The 8,848-nt window shown below is 32.3% G+C and overlaps 1 long non-coding RNA gene across 1 annotated transcript; it reads right to left on the reverse strand.

Moving 5' to 3' along the window:
- Nucleotides 1–246: 246 nt before the first annotated feature.
- LOC139480897 (uncharacterized) lies at nt 247–8,094 on the reverse strand. The gene is made up of 3 exons (XR_011654531.1): nt 7,890–8,094; nt 3,043–3,136; nt 247–1,736 (listed from the first exon to the last, which is right to left on the reverse strand). It is a non-coding gene; the product is annotated as an uncharacterized lncRNA (long non-coding RNA).
- Between the last annotated feature and the right edge of the window lie 754 nt (nt 8,095–8,848).

Below are 8,848 nucleotides of genomic sequence, written 5' to 3' on the forward strand. Positions count from 1 at the left end.
ACACCATTGCACACAGTGTCTTATGTTTATCCATTTGAATGTTTTTGTGTTTTTTTCATGCAGACATTTAAATGTTGATAGGTCTTGCTCATTGTTGACGGCTGTTCAGTCACTGGCTGAAAATACCTTTATCTCTGGTTTTTAGTTGTCTCATTGGCAATCACATACCATATCCTTACTTAATTTCAACACTTCTTAATTTAAGTTATATACATTTGAGAATATCATTTTCAAAAAGACAAAACATTACAATTGGTATAACAAATAAGGCACTTGTGTTTTAATATTTCATCTTTCACTGAGATAACACCATCAAGTAAAATGTGTAAAACAAAAACAGAAAATTAAACAAACAGCAATAAAATAACTCAAGCAAGTGTCAATAAACCTGCACAAATAACATGAATAACATATCTAAGGTCATAAGCAAGTGACAATAAAACATACAGCAATAATATATCTAAGGTCATAAGCATAAACATGCAGCAATATAATACATTGTATATCTAAGGTCATAAGCAAAAGACAATCAACATACAGCAATAGTATATCTAAGGTCATAAGCATAAACATGCAGCAATAATATATCTAAGGTCATAAGCAAGTGACAATCAACATACAGCAATAATGTATCTAAGGTCATAAGCATTTAAAAAAAACCATGCAGCAATAATATATCTAAGGTCATAAGCAAGTGACAATCAACATACAGCAATAATGTATCTAAGGTCAAAAGTATAAACATGCAGCAATAATATATCTAATTTCATAAGCATAAACATACAGCAATAATATATCTAAGGTTCTCTGATATTTGTCCTAAAAATGTTTGGCTCTAGCACCACTGTTGAAAAAGTAATGCCCCTTTTTTTCAACAATTTCCTCAGAGGAAAGAGTTTTCCTCAAGGGAAAAAGATTTCCCTTAGGGAATTTGCTGCATAATTATTTCCTTTGAGGAAATTCTTTTTCTTTTGAGGAAATTTGCCGCTTCAAATTTTCCTTTGAGGAAATTTCCTCTAAGGAAATCATTGTTCTTCAAATTTCCTCTAAGGAAATTTCTGAACATCAAATTTCCCTTAAGGAAATGTTTTTCCTCTATAAAAATTTCATAACAGTACAAACATTGACAAACAGTATAAATATATTTTCTCCTAGACTGAATTATTGATCATGTTGATACAAAAGATTATATAAAATAAACACTTTTCATGTCAAATTAACTTGTCTTCTGTTTCAGCTGCTGTGTATAATTATTCTACCCCCTACATAACAGTTCAGTGCATAAATAATTCCATTCACAAGACATCTTCCTTCAATTGGTTGAATAAATTTTGGCAACTTGTTCTTCAAACATCTTCTCTGTATATTTGATATGATGGAGAGCCATGTACATAATATTATGTACATAAATGGATAACGCATGTGTTTATTTCGACAACAAACATGACAAAGACACTATTTTTTTTCTTAATTTCTCCATAATCCATCAGTGAATATGTAGGTTGTTACATTTTACACCATTGTGTCCTTGTGCATCTTTGATAGTACTCCATTTTGTTTATAGCAATTTTGTAGAATTTTTTCTATTTCTTTTTCCAGAAAAACACACAATTGAGTTCATTTCACATTAATTAATCCAATTAGCACATTATGTAGAAAAGTATTAACAAATAAGTTTCCTCTTCAGTATAGACTTGCAGGACCTGACGATGATCATAAAAACCAAGATATCTGACCTATAAATACACAAAATAAAAATAAAAAGTTATAAACATGATAAATGGAGAAAAAAACAGCAATATAAATAGGCTTATTTTATCATGTTTTAATTAAAGTCATAAGAAACCTCAAATTAAAAAAAAATATGTATAATAATTGTTTTTTTACTTATTTTTAATTGCTTGCTTCCAGGAAGCAATTCGCCGATACATATTTTCCATATACATAGTGACCCGAGCGTAACCCTCCTCGTAAAAATCCGGTGACCACAATATGCAAGGATCTGTCATTGAAATAAACAAATAGCTGATTATACATGTTAAACACGTGCTCAATACCCATGCTTTTTGTGATTTGTTTACTATAAGGTGGCAATCGGTAAAACTCAGCTTCAAAACACGGCATTTAATGAGCAGCATTATTTGTTAAATCATAACAAACAGAGAGAAAAAAAAATTGACGATTTATATGATATACTTGTGAAAATAATGATAAAATCGTGCACAGAGGACTAAGTTTATGATGTATACATGCATTGGTTCAAAAGTTGGACAAACTTTATTTTTCATCACTCACTCGTTTCATATGACTTTAACATTTGAGAAACTTTCATTTGATATTCTTACTTGTCATGCTTTATATGAGTTCTCTTATTTCAGTGCTTTGTGTCCAAGATTTAATATTCGTTGTTTAGTGCCTTGCAGTGATATTTAAAGTTTAGCCACTTGCAAAAGTTGTTATAGAATGTTCATATGCTGGTTTATTTGAACCACTGTCCTATATTATGGTCAGGTAAGAGGTTGAGTGCTCACAGACATGATATTTTTTTATTAATTGTTATTGTTTTTGAACATGTTGAACTAAATTGGATTGTTTAAATCTTTTCATGTTGGGATCTTTATTGGCTGACCTATAAAGGAAGTGTTATCTCATTATTGAAGGCCAGCCCATCATTGGCCTTTAATTTCTTGCATCCACTTCTTTGAACTCTGGTGGATAAGTCACTCATTTACCATACCACATCTTCTTATTTTTATAAGAGTCATCATTTAAAGGCAATTACTTTTATCATGTTTATTACTGTAATTCAGAAATTATCCAGAGGTTTTTAGTAATGCGATTAATGTGACTGGGTGAGTATCGCAAAAATAAGAAATCATATTTTGATAACAGAAACATATATATATCATGTATATATACATGATATATATAATTGATGCAGATTTTTTTTGTAATCACAATAAGTTGTCCATTCCCTGAAAAATCACAATAATAAAGGCAAGCAATAATTTCTGAATTTACAGTATATAGAAGTGGTCTTACCATTTAGGCCTTGTTGTATTCTGTTTATCTTGTTTTGTCGCTCATTTCTATTGAAACTGTTTATATTTTTCATTATTTTTCTATATTTCTTGTCCTATAAAACATAAAAAGGGTAAAAACTATTATAAAACATCAGTATTTTCTTTATATACAATAATATTTAATAAGAATGGAATATTTGTGCTATTTCATTTCACAAACTTTTTGTCAGTCATGACTTTCAAAGACTTTCACCCTGGTCAATAGTTTAAAAAACAAACATTCCCATACTTTTTCTTGGTGTTCGTACTAATTTTTCATTGGACAACAAAAACATGATTCAACTATTCTTCTATGATTTGTTTTGCTAAACCACCTTAAACTCTGAAATATTGTTTACACTGTATAATCTGTATGTGTCTCACTCGTCAAAATTTCAAATTAATATATAAATAACCAATAACATGAATAAGAATGCTATGCATGGCTCAGCTTGATACAAACGTACACTTTAAACCCTGAACAGTTGGAGCAAGTATGGACACAACATTCAATTCAAACTTTTCTCCATTGGTTAGAGGTATAGGGGGAGGGGGAGATCTCACAAACATGTTTAACCCCGCCGCATTTTGCGCCTGGCCCAAGTTAGGAGCCTCTGGCCTTTGTAAGTCTTGTTTTATTTTAATTTTAGTTTCTTGTGTACACTTTGGAAATTAGTACGGCGTTCATTATCACTGAACTAGTATATATTTGTTTAGGGGCCAGCTGAAGGACGCTTCCGGGTGCGGGAATTTCTTGCTACATTGAAGACCAGTTGGTGACCTTCTGCTGTTGTTTTTTTATTTGGTCGGATTGTTGTCTCTTTGACAAATTCCCCATTTCCATTCTCAATTTTATGGATACAACTCTGAATTGTAAATTTGGATTGTGATTCAATAGTTGATGCAGCATAGGTTTCTGACATTGAAGTACTTAAAAATTTTAAATTGACAATTAACCTCTAAAATGGTCCAATATTCAAAATCTTAATACATGGTTAGATTCAGCATATCAACATGATCAAAGAACCCAAATAATTCATTATTTGATGAAATCAAATAAAGTTCAATTTTGGACCCTTTAGATCTCAATGTGGACCAATTTGTTAACGGGCCAAAATATCAAAAATCTAAATGAATGGTTAGATTCAGCATATCAAAGAACCCCATATATTCAATTTTTTGGAAATCAAACAAAGTAAAATATTGGACCCCAATTTGGACCAACTTGAAATTTGGGCCCATACTAAAAATCTAAGTAAATATTCAGATTCAGCATATTAACATGATTAAAGAACACCAAGAATTTAAATATTATTAAAATCAAAATAAGTTTAATTTTGGACCCTTTGAACCTTAAGATAGACCAATTTAAACAAAACAGGACCAAAAAACTAGGAAGCTTAATACACAGTTAGATTTGGAATATATATATCAAAGAACCCCAGGCCAATAATTCAATTTTCTATAAAATCAAACAAAGTTTAATATTGGCCCCTTTTGGCCCCTAATTCATGTAATTTCTAAACTCTGGACAAAAACTCTGGTCACAAACCCTGTGTTTGAGTTTCATAGATTTCTGTTAACTTATACTAAAAGTAATTATGCGAAAACCAAGTGTCTTCGGACTACGACGACTACATGATATAATTAAGAATGGGAATGGGGAATGTGTCAAAGACCCCCCTTTTTTGGACTATCAATGCATTTGAATGGGGACATGTAATTACCCCCCCCCCCCCCCCTTTTTGTCCTGGGTTAGGAAACCCCTTTTTAAAATGACTGGATCCGCCCCTGAAGGGTCTATCATTAAGTTTGACAACTTCAGACATACTACTTTACCAAAAAAATTGACACATTTCATCCAATTTAATTCATTCTTTACTTGCTATTTCATCCATAATATTTTAAAGAAAGAAATTTGGAAGGAGTATGATTTTAATTTGCAAGTTATACACTATCCAAACTAGAGACCTAATAGAGTAGATATATACTTGACTAAGGGAGCTACCATTTGATTTTTATGGGGGGGGGGGGGCAGGGCCGTAACTAGGGTTCGAATTCAGGGGAGGCAGGGGTTTGGGGGCCGCCGATTGAGGCCCCCTAGAACCGCCGATTTTTTCTCTCTCAGTAAAATGGCTAAAAATTACCCGTTTTCCTTCGATTTCCTTACTTTCAGAAACATCAGTATTGCTTGAACCTGAAGCAATTTTATGCAAAAACAAGCTGATATTGCTGTTCGGGGTGAGCCAATGCTCCGTCTTGAAGGCCGGCCGTACTTTGACCTATAATTATTAACATTAAATACAATGTGACCGCGGATTTATTTCTTAAAAAAAATTATACCCGTTTTCCTTCAATTTACTTACTTTAAGAAACATCAGTATTGGTGGATTATTGAAGCAATTTTTATGCAAACAATTATTATCTGTATTTAAAGATATTTTTTTGTAAGAAATCAAACTGGTAAGTAAAAAAAACCAAACATATAAAGCAAGATCATAGAACGCAAGATTTTTTTTATCGAGGACCTCGAACTTCAATATTGTCGAAAGCTGAACAGACATGTATAAACTACAACCAGGGACTTTCTTTACTAGTATATACTTAGTATAGAAAGTCCCTGCTACAACGAATGGGAGTGTTTAACTAAGTAACTAAGGCATTGACCATAATGTTCTAGTATGATAAAAAAAAATGATCCAACAGCTGATTCAGCCGGTAACGAATTTCCGATATCATAAAAGAATCTCAATACAAAGAGAACTTCCTCTGCTTAATTGAGCCCCTAAATAAATGTGAATAGTAAGGTTTTATTCAAAATTGTCGGAAGCAAAGTTTCATATGTGTTCTCGTACGAATACTGAATAACAGACGGACGGCCACACGAAAATATAAAGATAAAACAAATACTGAAACGGTTCACTATCGATCAAAAATCCAGACAATGACAGATTTATCATGTATCGTGATAACACTGTTAAAACTGTAAACTTGTGTTGTTTATGATATAAATTCAAGTTCTTCTTGTACATATTGTCAATATTTCATTTTATTACTTTAAAAAAAAAAAATTGGTGCACAAAATTCAGGGGAGGCAAAGCCTCCCTCCCCTGCCTCATAGGTAGTTACGGCCCTGGGGGGGCTAGGATAAAAAATTTATCCTGCATTTTTTTTTAGCTGTAATCTCTGTCCTGCCTTTTTATTTTTCACTCTGTTCGTTCCTGCCTTTTTTTTTTTTTTTAGTTTATCCTGACTTTTTTTACCTAAATTGTAGTCCTGACTTTTTTGCTAGTGTCTCATCCTGCCTTTTTTTTTTCTCAAACAGTCAGGGGACTTACTTAAATGAGTGATTTTCTAAATCACTGATTTAAGTAACATTATTTCCATAAAGGTTGGAAGTTAGAGTTGTCTTTCTTTAATAATCACCTATTTAAGTAGTACAAATTAATCACTAGAAGAAGTGATTTAATTTTATTGTAGCTTTAAATATAGAATACTAATGATCCAGGGACTAATTATGTTTCTAAACTTATCAGAACCAACATCTGTGTTGTCTAGGATGACCAGGTCATTTCAGGTGATGACCTTGTACTGAATCTAGGATAATGACATAAAAATCACTTGTTTAAGTATCAGACCTCAATTTCCTTCCCAAAAATCACTTCTTTAAGTATCATTCTTTTAATTATCCCTACTAATTTCAACACCCCCGAACAGTGAGATTTTTATCGCAACAGTAGAATTTTATTACATAATCTGAAAGATGAAACCTTGAACTTCACAGGAAAAATACTCCCACTGCTGGGAAAAATCTTTGAAGAAAGTATCAGTTCATTATGTAAAGCCATTATTATAGCATTTTTTCAACTAAAATAGAATTTTCAGCTAAATGATTGCATCAAAGGCAGAAACCTTTCTACTTAAAAGAAGCAAAAAGTTTATTTTTTTTTAATTTTACTAATTAAAAGATATTATTTAAACCAGATGTGTTTAAAATTTGGAAAAAAATACAAAATTTCAATTTGTGACAAAACCACAATTTTGCTACTCGAATAAGTGATTTAAAAATCACCTATTTCAGTAAGTCCCCTGACTGTCAAAACTCCTGTTCTGCCTATTTTTTTCAAATTTCATCCTAGCCCCCCATAAAAATCAAATGGTAGCTCCCTAATTTAAATCAAACTTGAGGTGACTGGCGACAAAGATTTAAGGAAATAGATGACAGTTTACCTACAATGATCTAGCTTCATGGCAATGGCATACATTACAGACTACATCATGTACATGGTCATTCTTAATTGTGTTTAAACTTTGGGAGTTCATTTTTTTAATGTTTAAAGCTAACAATTTCAACTACATACATTTATCAAGATTTGATTCTACATTTATATATAATTGTGTATGTCACATGTATGTACATGATGTATTTTAATGTAAAGCATCTGAAAACTCATTAGCCGTTTTCATAGCCTATGCCTGAAAACAGAGATTTCTTATTAAGGAGAAAGCCCCGCCCCCCCTTTTTGGTGTGAAATATTTTGTTGATTATATAGGGAATCACTGAAGCATGACTGGAGCAAGCATCCCCCTCTGCCCCCCCCCCCCAAAAAAAAAATAATTAAAAAATGGAAATTTCTGGATCTGCCCATGTCAACCTTTCACTCAGGTCATTGGTGAAGAGTTGTCACACAAAATAAATTATATCAAATGTTCTTATGTATATGTTTTAGCTCGTGTAGGTGTAAGGAGGCAACCATTTGATTTGTAGGGCGAAAAGGGTGAATAATCTTGCCTTGTAAAACTTGTGCTATAAATAAAAATTAATACATTTCCATTTAAAAATCCGTCAGCCCAATCTCATCCAGTGAAATAGATTATTATCTGTTTTCGAAATTATATGGAAGTACTTAGTAGTTCAGACGCATTGCAAGGCATTTTTTCTAAGGAGACGTGTAGACTCATTTAATTGGGGGAATGGAACCAATAAATTGATAGGATCCGATATGATCTTCCCAGTAAGGAGCACCTATTTTTTTAGGTAATTATTATTAGTGTCGGTGATCTCACAAGTAAATCAGAGAAAATATTGCATGCAAGTTAATAAGCAGAGAAGAGACAATTATCAACTTGCGTATTATTCATTTTCTCGCAGTTATTTACGGTAAATTAACTATATGTAACGTTATATATATCCCAAAACAGGTGTTCGGTTCTAGTACTATACAATTTAGTAAAACTGCTATATTTTGGGGCCGAAAAGGGGTCTTACTGAACCTACTCCTTTATAAATCTCAAGTAGGAATGCGTGGGTTCCATTTCATGAGACCAGAGACATATAATACAAGAGATTGGCAACTCCAGTAGAGTCTATATAACGGCCAATGAAATCACTTGGCTACCGGAAGTGCTTGGGATTATGATGTGACCTGGGATGAAGGAGGATCGAGATGAGAAAATTCCGCCATTGTTGTTAAGAGAGACGATACGCTTACAGATTTGTTTTCTCGTTTATGTCGATTGCTTTCACAGCTAAAGCATGTAAGTATATTCAAAAGATACATCTAACTAGTTCTATCAATTTGTTTATACTATAATGTGCTGAGATGATGATAATAATCAAATGCAGACCGATTTAAATTCGGTCCATTCAGCTTCCCCTCTTTATTGCTGTAGAACCGGTGTGGCCCCTCATTTTTTTTTCATAAAACTTTAAAATTTACGATTATATATACAATTTTAAAGTGTTATTCTACTCCCGATTGTTATCCCGTTAAAATGATACTATT

This window comes from Mytilus edulis, chromosome 7 (assembly GCF_963676685.1).
Source record: "Mytilus edulis chromosome 7, xbMytEdul2.2, whole genome shotgun sequence".
In the NCBI taxonomy this organism is placed as follows: domain Eukaryota; kingdom Metazoa; phylum Mollusca; class Bivalvia; order Mytilida; family Mytilidae; genus Mytilus; species Mytilus edulis.